The 13,037-nt window shown below is 38.4% G+C and overlaps 1 pseudogene across 1 annotated transcript; it reads left to right on the forward strand.

Annotated features, from left to right (window-relative positions):
* Nucleotides 1-310: 310 nt before the first annotated feature.
* On the forward strand, nucleotides 311-12,592 carry LOC110834166 (uncharacterized; annotated as a pseudogene). The gene is made up of 2 exons (XR_015535829.1): nucleotides 311-907; nucleotides 4,565-12,592. The product of XR_015535829.1 is annotated as an uncharacterized LOC110834166 (transcript).
* The last annotated feature ends 445 nt before the right edge of the window (nucleotides 12,593-13,037 follow it).

The raw sequence follows: 13,037 nt of genomic DNA on the forward strand, positions 1-13,037 counted from the left end.
TGTGTTCCTCCCTCTGAGTGAGAGACCATGTTTCGCACCCATACAAAACAACAGGCAAGATTATTGTTTTGTATACTTTAATTTTCAGGTTCTTAGAAATCAGACGGGAAGACAAAATATTTTGGACTGAGAAGTAGCAAGCATTTCCGGAATTTAGTCTCCTCCTAACTTCCTCACAAGTATCATTTTGATTTGTTATTGTTGTTCCCAGATATTTGAACTTTGTAACCCTTTCAAAGGATTTATTAGCCATCCTAAGATAATTTTGCCCACCTTCTGATGACGAGATACTAACATGTACTTAGTTTTTTCTGAAAATCTAGTTTTTTTATTAGAATTACGTTTAACGTTACTGAACAAAAATTAGCTACAGCCTTTATTACATGTCTGAAATTATTATAAAATCAAATACGTCTTTGTTACATATGTCAGAAATTAACTGAATCTTCATGCACTTAAGTATAATTTACACCATCATAAATATTTCAGTATTATTTAGAAAAATTATTAATTGTACATATTTCTAAAAGACAAGGCAATTATTTATTTTATTACAATTCATTTACATAAATGAATTATAATTTTGTATGATGCCTCTTGTTTCCATCAAAATAAAGTAAAACAATACGAGACAGGCGATTGTAGTGAACGAAATTTGTTTTGAATATCAAAGTTGGTGTTTGTGTAAAACTAATTAACCTCTTGGGCCATGGGGGAAACTACCGAACAATGGAGGGCCGCAGTTGGCCGGTGGAGTGGCGGAAAACCTGGGAAGTGCGTGATTATGGAAAGTTTCACTGGTAGAGAACGCGATAATGAAAGTTTCAGGTGGTTCAGCTGTTTTCTATTGGCTTCGCTCCTTGTTATCGGCTGTGTTGAACTGAATCCGGGCCCAAACGGAGTAGAGGTAAGATCAGCAATTCTTTAAACTCTCATTTATGCCCATGATTACGTTTCATAGGGAACGTTACAGATTGAATGTCATAGGGATTTAAGAAATATAAGCCATTTTCATAGGAAATGACTTGGACGTCGTTAAAATTAACACAAATTAGACTAACAAAAGATTCAGCTGCTGATTTTATAGTTTCTTGTGGGGATGTAAGCGGTTTCTTGTCAAGGTATTAACTTTCATTTGATGGAGAAATTGTGTGAAAATAAAATGTCGGAAATAATAATAATAATGAAACCTTTCGTATTAGCATGAAATAGAGAATTATACCGTGCACCATTTTAAATGCAACCCAACAACATTCACTTGCTCCGGAACAAAACGTTATATCAGAAATTGACCTAACCCCGTATAACAGATCTTTCCAGTGTTGCCCGTGGTTACTGGTTTCTAGGGCGCTGCTCGAGCGAGTTGCGCGATAGTTGTGTAGGTGCAAACATGGCGTATTCACGAGGAGAACGTGTGTCCTTTCTCTTTTCCGATCTTCGTAAAACATTTTGCAATGCGTATACTCACAAGGAAGTACCAAATAAGACAACAATGCACCGACTGGTAATAATGCTTCGACAGTTTCTCGAGTGTTTTGAGATTCAATTAACAATACGAGAATCATTTTCTTCATTTCATTTCTCTGTTGAAATAAAGTGAAACGTACTGCTGTTTCCAACATAATGGGGCCTTGACTCAAACTGCGAAAATAACTGTTTCATTGTAAAAAATATTCTGTGAGCTCATTGTTGGAAATGGACGTGGTCATACTTTAACCTTCCAGATATTTATGCATGGAATTTATGAAACAAAGAATTTGTTATAATAACTCGCGAAGTTTGGAGGAACTGAAAGAGACTTGCAAACATTGAACCTGAAACACCTCGAGAAGTAGCGTAAAACATATTACATATTTAGTTGTTTATTTTCTAGAAGGCTCTGGACGTTCTCAGCATTTGCTGTAAAGCTGTTCTACAAGTTATCACTAACAATCAAGAACTAAGTGGAAAAATACTCGTCTCTCTTGTTGTTATGCATGCCACCAAAGCATGGAAATACTTTGTTAATTCGCATTGCACCCTAAGCGTACAGTCCTGTACATAACAAATGTATAAATTTTGCGAGTTGGGAAATCACTACCCAGCTGTATCTACGTATGATGTGTATTTTATCATAAATTGCATCATTTTATTTCTTTCGTAACAACTAAAGGCCTACCAGTATAAGTCATTTAATTCATTACATTTGTGAGAATTGCATACACATCTTTCTAGATTATTCTACATGCAGAACGTGATCACAAGACACTTTGGCTGTGCCAACATAGATCATGATTTACCCAAAGAATCCTTGCGTCACAATCCCTCGATTCCAGAAAGGATATTTGTGACAAGTTCATAAATTTCGCATACTAAGTTATTGTTTACTTATCTTGATGTTAAATGTTAAACAACTGAATTAATAATAAGCCTTATCTATAATCTTTTATGGTTATAAATATTATCTTACATTCATACAGACAGACAGTTTAAATGGGTTTCTTTAATATATCGTGTATCTTGATACAGCTTTAGTAATTCAGAATAATTTTACGTCCGTCTACTAAAGTTATGTTTCATGTTAATAAAGTAATGAGTAACCGCACATAATAATTCATTCCTTTCGCAAGATTGGAACATGTGCTTTTTGGAGTAAACTGAAATTCGAAAGGTGTTCTTTATGCCACATCAGTGCGATGATATCTGGAAGGCAACTAAGGAAATAACTGCAACAATGATATATGGAACAAAATCCTACCAAGGGTTATTGTTGATACAATGTTATTCATGTAATTACTGCAACAATGTAAATTAAGCTAGTGTCATGACAATTGTTCAACAACGATAAAGAAGCAAGGCAGGAAAATAAATATGGACAAGCCCATAAGTTGTTTTTATCAAACGAAAGGGTTAAGAACTCGTACAAACTGCCATTTCATTGGTCACGTTATGTAGAATAAGTTTTTTCCTTCGTCAACAGCCATGGAGACGGAGGCAGTATGTTCCTCCTTAACGCTGGTATCTTCCCAGAATTCCACACGACGTCATACCGGAGAACACTAACATCGATATGTGAATTATCCACTCCGAATATCTGCTTAATTCTTTCGTAAGGAAACATTGGCTTTTCACTTATCATATATCTTAGCCTTTGTGTGACTGTTCTAGACAACAGAGTTATCCAGGAAAACTGTATGAACTTTGTCCGGAGATGTCGCCAACGAAAAATATCTCGAGCTCGTAGTGTTTTAGAATGACTGCAAACATAATTACTGGGCGTTTAACATAGAAGCAATCAATACCATTACTGTTTAGGCCAACAGAATGCGAAAATGTTTACTCATGTATAGGCCATCCAACACACTTTCGAGACACGTACGCCTAATTTCATTAATTATTAAGCAGAAACGTGGCTGTTATGCTGGTGCTATTTTAGCTCTCAGGACGAGCTCACATAGAAATAATTGGAACGGAAACGACTGTGGGAAAAACCCTTGTAAATTTCTTGTCACGTCACCAGCTTATCATTCATATCAGATAATTTGAAGTGCTATTGTTTGCGACGTTAAAATACATGGGCCAGTGCGAAATAACCTGTAAGGCCTATCTACGTACTATGACAATAGAAAGTACATTATGTTGAGACTGTTAAAACAAATATAAGAATGTTTCAAACTATTTTGCGTTCTTCACACAGAGCTCACAGGGTGAACGCATATAAGGAAGGTCCTGTCCGTCCGTTTCCATGTTTTATCTTCGTTAAGACTGAACGGGTATTTATAAAGCGAAACTTTGAAGATATATCTGGTCGGAAACTTCTCCAGAAATTGATCCCTAAATTATTAAATGATACGTCTCCCCAGCCTCATTCGGAGAAAAGTACGCGTCATTAAACAATGTTATTTTATTGGGGCCAAAGTTAATTTTCAGGTATCTCTGTGATCAGATACTTTATCAATTCTGGACTGCAGGCCAGACAGATACAGGTAAATAAATTATACAATGATCTAGCTTATTTCAAAAGCTTGCTGTCTCTTAAATAGAGAACACTTTTTATATTTGTATTCTAACCTATGCCTGAGAATATGCAATTGCCATTTGATGCGACTGCCTAATAATTTTAGATGAGTGTAAGCTAATAATCCTACAGTATCTCAAATCCAAATAGGCTTGTAATAGTATAGAAATTTATACTACTTGTTAAGGTACTTGTACTAGTATCCGTATTATGAAACGCAAAGAGAATAAATTTGAAGAAAGATAAGTAAGTATAAACAATGTAAGCAGTATAAAATAGCATAAATCTTGGGGATAATAATTTTACTCCAAAGGTAAGTTAACATTTTACGAAATTCGACAAACAGCCTTGATCATAACGATTCATGTGTCACAGTATACAATTCAATGACGGACTCATGTGGACAGAGTAATTGATCCATATATTAAGTCGGAGGATGTCTTGATTAACTCTGTAAGAACATCAAGAATATATTTAATATACTGAGTCGGTGTCATGAAACAGTCAAGTATTAATGTGGCACGTTGTTCCGAAATGAAGTCACTTAATTGCGTTTTCTTCAACCAGGACAACCCGGCCACGACCTACCAAGACGGAGTTCTTCCCAAGTACATCAAGAGACCTGGTACAGTTTCAATAGAAGGAGAGTTGTACGGCATCAGACTGGCTTCGTTCCTCTTCGCGCGGGGCCTCTACAAGACAGAGGAATTCCATCTGGCTTCAAACGTCGACGACGCTGGGGCCTTTGATGACGTGGTCTTTAAGTACAGATTGAAAGGACAAGATATTTGTAAGACGTGTTTCATACAGCTTAAGCATAGGAAAACCAAGAAAGTCGAAAAGCCAATTCTGCGCTCCAGCTTCTTACACCTGTCTGGAGATTTCAGTTTGTTCAAATATTTTGAATCGTACTGTGAAATTAAACGGAACGTTTCAGAAGACAGTAATCTGAAAATGTATGGATCGTTTGTTGACTTCGAGTTTATAATTTACACTAATGCCAGGCTGAAAGGCGGCATTGAAGTTGGAAACGACAAAAACCTAGTGAGCATATTGAGTTCAGGGCCAAATGACGGGAAATATGTGACTTTCGATGAGAAATCTGGTAAAGATGTTTTCGACTTTTTTAAAGAACTGTTAAATTATTATAATTTTCTGGTGCAAATGGCAGCATATACAGATGAAGAAATTAAGCAAGAAATAGAGAATAAAATTAGCAACTTTACAAACGGTGACATAAAGAAGAAACTGGAAAAATTAATATCTGAGCCGAGCAGTGATGACTTAGGAAAACTGATCAAGGAACTGGAGAAATGTGATTTTTCATTATACGAAGAATTCTTGCAGAAAGTGAAAATATTTCAATGCCAGGCAAATGAAAGTTCCTTCGTGGAACTTCAGGAAGCTTGTCATACATCACTTTCAGGCACAAATTCCATCTACGAAAATCTCAAACAAGTTTTGGAAAACTGGTGGAAAGAAGTCGACGAAGTAGATATTCTCAGCGAAAGTTCGCGTCTCTGGCAAAATATCAAACAGCTTTGGATTGAGAAGATAAAGGAATTATCGAAAATAGACGTTCAAGGATCCATTGAATTTGGTATACGTTTCACTGAACAACATATGCAACCACTGTCTGATGCCTTGCAACGCAGCAAATTATTAAACGTCATTACCAAAAAAAATTGTGGCACTTTATCCAAATTGAAAATATATCAGGCTCTCAATTCTTTAGATCAAGAAAATTCATTATTTATTAGTTTAAAATCTTTACTGGATCGACGTGAAGAAATTCGTGAATTCTGGCCTTGCAAGTGGAGTTCTGTCTTGGTCATTGACTGTGAGGAAGGCTCTGACAATGATGATAAAAATTTGGCCGATATTCTTACGGACATATGGCACCTCCCTCAGAAAACGTGTGTTGTAATTTCACAACATAAACACCCACATTTGGCTTCCCAACTTCAACAGAAACTGGAAAATGTATACGCGGAGTATGAAGATGACTGCAAATTGTTTGACTTGGATTACAAATCACAGGAAATTGTGCTGAAAAGAACTGTTGATTTTCAAGGTACGGAGGTCCCTTTAGAGGCACTGATAGGTAAAGACCCTCTTGAAGATACATAGCATAGTATAAACTCACAAGCTTTGTCATTATTATTGGGAAGGGAACAGAAACTGTGTATTGGTAGAAAGTTGTCTGATTCTCCTAGTTGCTATGTCTCACGCATATTGGAGCAGCAGGTGTATCTGAATGATGATATTCTGAAGTTGACAGACACCCCTGACGCGTTTGCAATTACTGGGTTAGAGCCGAGCCAACTGGAACATTACCTACCAGTCGTAAAGAGAATATATGAATTTAAATTTGATGAAATATCAAGAAACTATGGTTTTAAGATTGTAGACCCTTCCAACAAGCCTATAGGACATCATAATGTTTTTCAATCAGTCAAACCAGAGGAAGTTAGATACGTTATTCTTGGAAACAAACACCCAGAAAGCAACTTTAAGGAACTGAAAAAGTTTTACAAAAATGTGCATTGGGTTCACAGGACAGAACGTTACTTTGTATGGAGAGACTCGAGTAGTGACATTGATGTCATCCGAAAATATATTGACAAAACTAATTGCGAGTCGTATGACGTCTGCAGTATAATGGAACACACTGACTCCACCATGTTGCTTGCAGCTGAACCAGGAATGGGAAAATCTACGTTTTTCTCCCACATGGAACATGAAATAAAGAAGTGGAAACCTTCGATGTGGGTGCTAAGACTAAATCTAAATGATCATACGAGTACACTGGAAAGTACTAAATTTGAAGAAGAATGCACCGACAAGTGCAAGGAATTCCTGTGGAAAGCCGCTCATTCGAAGGAACAAAATGCTTTAGAACTAGAAAATAAAATATTCCTACATGCGTTGGAGCAGAGAGGTAAAGTAGTTTTAATGTTAGATGGATTCGATGAAATATGTCCACATTACAATGGCAAGGTAGAGATGTTAATAACAGAAATAAGGAATAAAACTGCTTCGAAGGTTTGGATTTCATCACGTTCCACCTACCAGAAGAAATTGGAGAAGATCTTGAAGAAATTTGCTTTTACGTTACGGCCATTTACTAGGAAAAAACAGATTATTTTTTTGAAACAGTATTGGAATAAAACAAATGGAAAACTGAACCAAGGAAGTCTGCGAAATTTTGCCGAAAAGTTGCTCAGGTCGACTTCAAAGAACTTCAGCGACAAAGATGGAAACTTTACGGGCATTCCATTACATACAATGATGTTAAGTGAAGCCTTTGTGAATGAAGTTGACAATTACTGCTGTAATGGGAAGGATAATTTACCAGAAAACTTTAATTTACTCGATCTCTTTATGAAATTTACGGAGAACAAATGTGATATTTACTTAGGAGAGAAGAAAGCAATGGATCTCTCAAAACCTGATTCAAAAGATGCGAGACAGAAGTACGTAAAGAAACACATGATTCCAGCGTTAATGTCGTTGTTCACACGCGACGAACTCAATCTGCTATTGGATACAGAAGTTACCAACTACTTGCAAAAAGCAACGAAATTCCTTCAAAGCACAGAGGCAGATCAATGTGGAATGATAACTGACTCTACGGATAGCAGGCCGCGTTTTATCCATCGATGTTTTTCAGAATATTTTTCTGCCAAATGGTTTACAAAGAATTTTTCTAGGTGTGGCAATTTCATTTCGGACTCTCTTTTCTACCCTAAGTACGAGATAATACGGAATATTTTCGACAGGATGCTTGCAGAAGAATCCAAACTCCATGATGCTGTTTTGAACAATGACCCGGAAGCTGTCAATAAGGTGCTGGGGGAGAAAACAGATGTGAATAGTTTAGACAAGGGTGGTAGAACTGCTTTGCTCTTGGCAACTGAAAGGGCACATTGGGACGTGATGGATTTCTTACTGGAACAGGGCGCGGATATTAATGGCGGAAATGTTAGACGAGGTATACGTCCGTTACAACTTGCAATTGTGGTACACGACTTACAGACAGTGAATTATTTAATTGAAAGAGGCGCTGATATTAATTTTACCTTCAAAAATGAAACCGATCTTCACTTCGCTGCTCAAGCTGATAAAGTAGACCTTATGACGTTATTAGAAGATGCAGGAATGTCTGTCAACCAGACGAATTCAGACGACGACACTCCGCTACACAAAGCAGCTCGCTATGGTAATCTGAGAGCAACAGAATTTCTAGTGGAAAGAGGCGCTCATTTAGAGGTAGCTAACGCAAATGGCCGGACTCCGCTGATGGTGGCTGCATCTCGTGGCAAGCTAGAAATAGTTCGTTATCTTGCAATGAATGGAGCAGACGTAAATGCTTGCACCATTTATGAAACTGCTTTGCTCTTGGCAACTGACGGGGCACATTGGGACGTGATGGATTTCTTACTAGAACAGGGCGCGGATATTAATGGCAGCAATGTTGAACGAGGCACAAGTCCGTTACAACTTGCAATTGCGGATTACGACTTAAAGACAGTGAAGTACTTAATTAAAAGAGGCGCTGATGTCAATTTCTGTAGTAGTGATGGCAGCAGATCGCCACCTTTACATGTCGCAGTGATTTGTGATAACTTGGATGCCATGAACTGCTTAATAGAAACAGGTGCTAATCTGAACATGCGCGATGGAAATGGCTCAACTCCACTTCATCACGCACTTTTACGCAACTATACTGAATTAGCAATGCATTTGGTGGAGAAAGGTGCAGATATAAATATTCCGGATTCTTGCGGAAGATCACCTTTACAACTTTCTGTGATTAAGAACAACGTAAAATGTGCAAAACTCTTAGTGAAGTTTAATGCTAACGTCAATTACCAAGGGCCCACAAAATTGACCGCGCTCTCATTGGCCATCAGACTGGGAAGGATGAACATAGTGAATGTTTTAGTGGAAATTGGCGCCGATATTAATCTTCGTGATGACCGCGGACAAACTGCACTGCACGCCGCGGTTTTGAAAGGGGAGTCCGGTCTTGTTCAATACTTAATAGCCCGAGGAGCAGATGTAAATATTTCGGATTCTGCCGGAAGATCACCTTTACAACTTTCTGTGATTAAGGACAACGCAAAATTTGCAAAACTCTTTGTGAATTGTAATGCTAACGTCAATTACCAAGGGCCCACAAAATTGACCGCGCTCTCATTGGCCATCAGACTGGGAAGGATGAACATAGTGAATGTTTTAGTGGAAATTGGCGCCGATATTAATCTTCGTGATGACCGCGGACAATCTGCACTGCATGCCGCGGTTATGAGAGGGCATACGGGTCTTGTTGACTACTTAATAGCCCGAGGAGCGGATGTTAATATTCCAAATATCAGATTGGAAACTCCAGTAGATTGGATTTATTCAAGTCAATGGGAAATTCTAGCCGACTACTTAGAACGTCATGAGCGTAATTCAATACCTGATGTACCATTGCTTGTGGACCTGTTTGCAACTGAATTGTTTTGATCAGAAGCAGTTCTTCTGATGCAGCCCCCAATGCAAGAAAAACACAAAAGACTATATACATATAACACATATACTTGTTTACACTGCTGATAGCAAACTAATTATGCCCCTTTTTGATGTAAGGGATAACGGTTTTAAGAAGCTATCATATACACACATACACATATATTATTTATTGTAACCATTTATTCTTTACATGTTACATTTCATGTAAGGAGCAAGAATGGCGTATTTAACAAGTGGTTTCTTTATTATAAGCCTATTATTCAATTAAATTAAATTCAATTCTTTATTATTTGTGTGCTGTATCAACAGCCTGATGGCCAATTACAGATACAGCACAGAGATGAGCTCATGAACACAATAAAAGCATAAAAGATAAAACAAGCTATATATAATATACATTGTTACGGAGGACATAAATACACAAGAAAATTGCAACTAAATATATAGGATATTTGTAAAAATAATTTAAATCAACTAAGTAAATTTTACAATTATAGAATGTGAAGAAGTGTGACAATTTTCATCTCGAATATGTCCAAGTCCCTGCAGACGACATTAGCAGCTGATGCGCATCTACCAGAAGGACTGTTTTTGATCAAAGGGCTAACACTGAACATAGAAAAATCTCTCAGATTCCGAGCAGGGATGCGGAGACCGACAGCTTCCAGAAGGGAAGGACAGCATTTAAAACCGCGGTAAACCTGCGCAAGGAACAGTGCATCACTGCAATGCCTTCTCTTACGCAGGGTATGGAGTTTTAAATACTCTAAAGCATCAGCATAGCTGTAATGCACTTGGGGGAGGAAACGATAGTAGCAAAGGGCTGCAAACTTCTGCTGGATACGTTCCAGTTTGTTGCCATCAGTAGTCGTAATAGAATTCCAAGCGACCGAGACGTACTCGAGCTTGGATCTAACTAAGGTTACATATAACATATACAGGCAATCGGAAGAAGAAAACGAAAAGGTTAATGTGCGAACAAGACCCAGCAACTTAATACAATGTGAAAATATGTGGTCAACATGGTTGTGAAATCGGAGCTTGGAGTCGATAAATATTCCCAGGTCTTTAATGGTATCGGTACGTGTTATGGAGGACTGAAAAAGTTTGTAATCAAAGATCAAAGTAGTGGTTTTCCTGAAGAAGGAAATTACTGTAGTTTTACTAATATTGAGTTTCATGAAGTTAGCAGAGCACCAACCTTGTACAGAGTCAATGTCAGTTTGAAGTTCATTGCAGTCGTTGGGAGATTTAATGGCACCAAAAATTTTGATATCATCAGCGAAAAGAAGGCATTTAGAGTGATTAATTACTTGGCATATATCATCAATAAACAAGTTGAAAAGTAGAGGACCCAAAATAGATCCTTGTGGAACACCAGAGAGGACCACAAAAGGAGACGAAAGAGTTCCAGAAACGCGAACCTGGGATTGTCTGTTGGTTAAGTAACTACGAAACCAGTTTACGTAACCATCAGAGAGTCCAAAAGCACTGAGCTTGTTGAGTAGAAGAGTATGAGGGACAAGATCAAATGCACTGCTAAGATCAAAATAAACAGCATCAGCTTGACACTGGGAGCCAACTATTGGATTAATAAAATCAAGATAGGTTACGAGATTATTAACTGTAGATTTAGATTTAGTAAAACCATGCTGACAAGGATTTAATTTAGACTTTATGTAATGTGAGATATTATCATACGAGGCGCGTCCTCAAAGTAAGTTTCCCACTCGTCCCACAGCTAGCAAACCTTATATTGCGCGAAGCGACTGTGCGTACGTGATAGAGCAATGACGTAGCATGGCGCATGCACTAACGGCACCTCCCGCGTTCTCACAGTAGCATCGTTGCAGCTGTTGAAGATGGATGTTCTTATTCCAGCTCCCGCCGACTGTGAAGTGCGGTCAGTGATAACGCTAGGCCGCACACGGCTCGACGGACAGCAAGTCTCCTGCAGGAGTTCAGCTGGGAGGTGTTTAATCATTCACCCTACAGCCCGTACCTCGCTCCCAGTGATTTCCATCTTTTCCTACACCTCAAGAAATTCCTGTCCGGTCAGCGTCAGCGTTTTGAGATTGACAGAGAGGCGGAGATGGTTGTCATACAGTGGTTCCAATCCCAGGCGGCAGACTTCTACGACACAGGTATTCAAAAGTTGGTCCCACGGTATGACAAATGTCTCAATTCCGGTGGCGAATATGTTGAAAAATAGCTGGACACTTGCTGTATCTGTTGCAATAAATATTTCCATGAAATTGTGTTTTGTTTCTGTAAACGGCCCCAGGGAAACTTACTTTGAGGACGCGCCTCATAAATAACAAGTTCAAATAATTTGGAAAAAGTATTAAGTATAGAAATGGGTCGGTAGTTACTAACAGTGGCAGAGTACCTTTTTTAAAAACAGGAACTACTGCTGCCTGTTTCCATAAAATAGGGAAATAATTCTGCGTTAAACTTATATTGAAGATGTGCTTGAGAACAGGAACAAAGATCTCCGAACAACCCTTTATAACAAAGCTAGGAATGTCATCAAGTCCGACAGATTTGGAAGGTCTCAGACGACGAATTGCTTTACAAATGTCCAATTCGGAGATAGGGGCTAAAGACAAGAAGTCAGAGGACTCCACAGGGGAAGGGGATACGCCTAAAGAGGTACTGTAGACCGACTGAAAATGCTTAGCAAATGCATCGGCAACAGAATGGGGTTCAGCCAAATGAGTGCCGTTAACTTCAAGCTGAATACAGGTGGAATTTCTTTTTCTACGTGACGCCACGTATTTCCAAAATTGCTTGGGTTGCGACTTTAAATTGTCGTAAATCGACTTCAACCAAATATGTCTGTCAGACTTGATTGTAGCCTTCACTAGCTTGCGATAGAAGGAAAATTTACTATAAAAATAATCAGAGTTATTCTTTTTAAAACGTCTGTAAAAGAAATCTTTCTTCCAGATGTAGTACCTTAAGGCACTCGAAAACCAGTGAGGGAATTTTGAATTTCTGATATACCCGCGGGGAATAGCCTTATCTATAGCATTTAAAACAACCGAGTCCAGGCTAGCGACAGCATCATCGACAGCGGTGATACTGTACATATATGACCAGTCATAACTCGAGAGAATGCTATACAACAGGGTGTAATCCCCAGATGCAAATAACCCGAAAATTTTGTGTGTCCAAATTGTTTTCTAGAAATCGAAAGTAATTAGCAACAACTTCAGGTTTAGCATCAGGCGGAAAGTAATGGTTGCCAATGAGTAGATTTAGACCATCAAAACTGGGGATTTCAACCCATACACATTCTTCGAAAGATTCTAAGTCGTGCCTGCGTTTACAGGCATGTATTCCGGGGGATAAAGCTATTAACACTCCACCTCCACGCGTCTTATTTGTGCATATTCTGTCAGAACGGAAAACAGTGTAACCGTCCGGAAATAAATTGTGATCGTAACACGAGTCGTTTAGCCATGTCTCAGTTAAACATAGATACTATGACCAGAGGACCAGACGCTATCGTAGAATT

This window comes from Zootermopsis nevadensis, unplaced genomic scaffold (genome assembly GCF_977971745.1).
Source record: "Zootermopsis nevadensis isolate Lab colony 2312 unplaced genomic scaffold, Znev_1.0 Znev_ptg000019l, whole genome shotgun sequence".
Classification (NCBI taxonomy): domain Eukaryota; kingdom Metazoa; phylum Arthropoda; class Insecta; order Blattodea; family Termopsidae; genus Zootermopsis; species Zootermopsis nevadensis.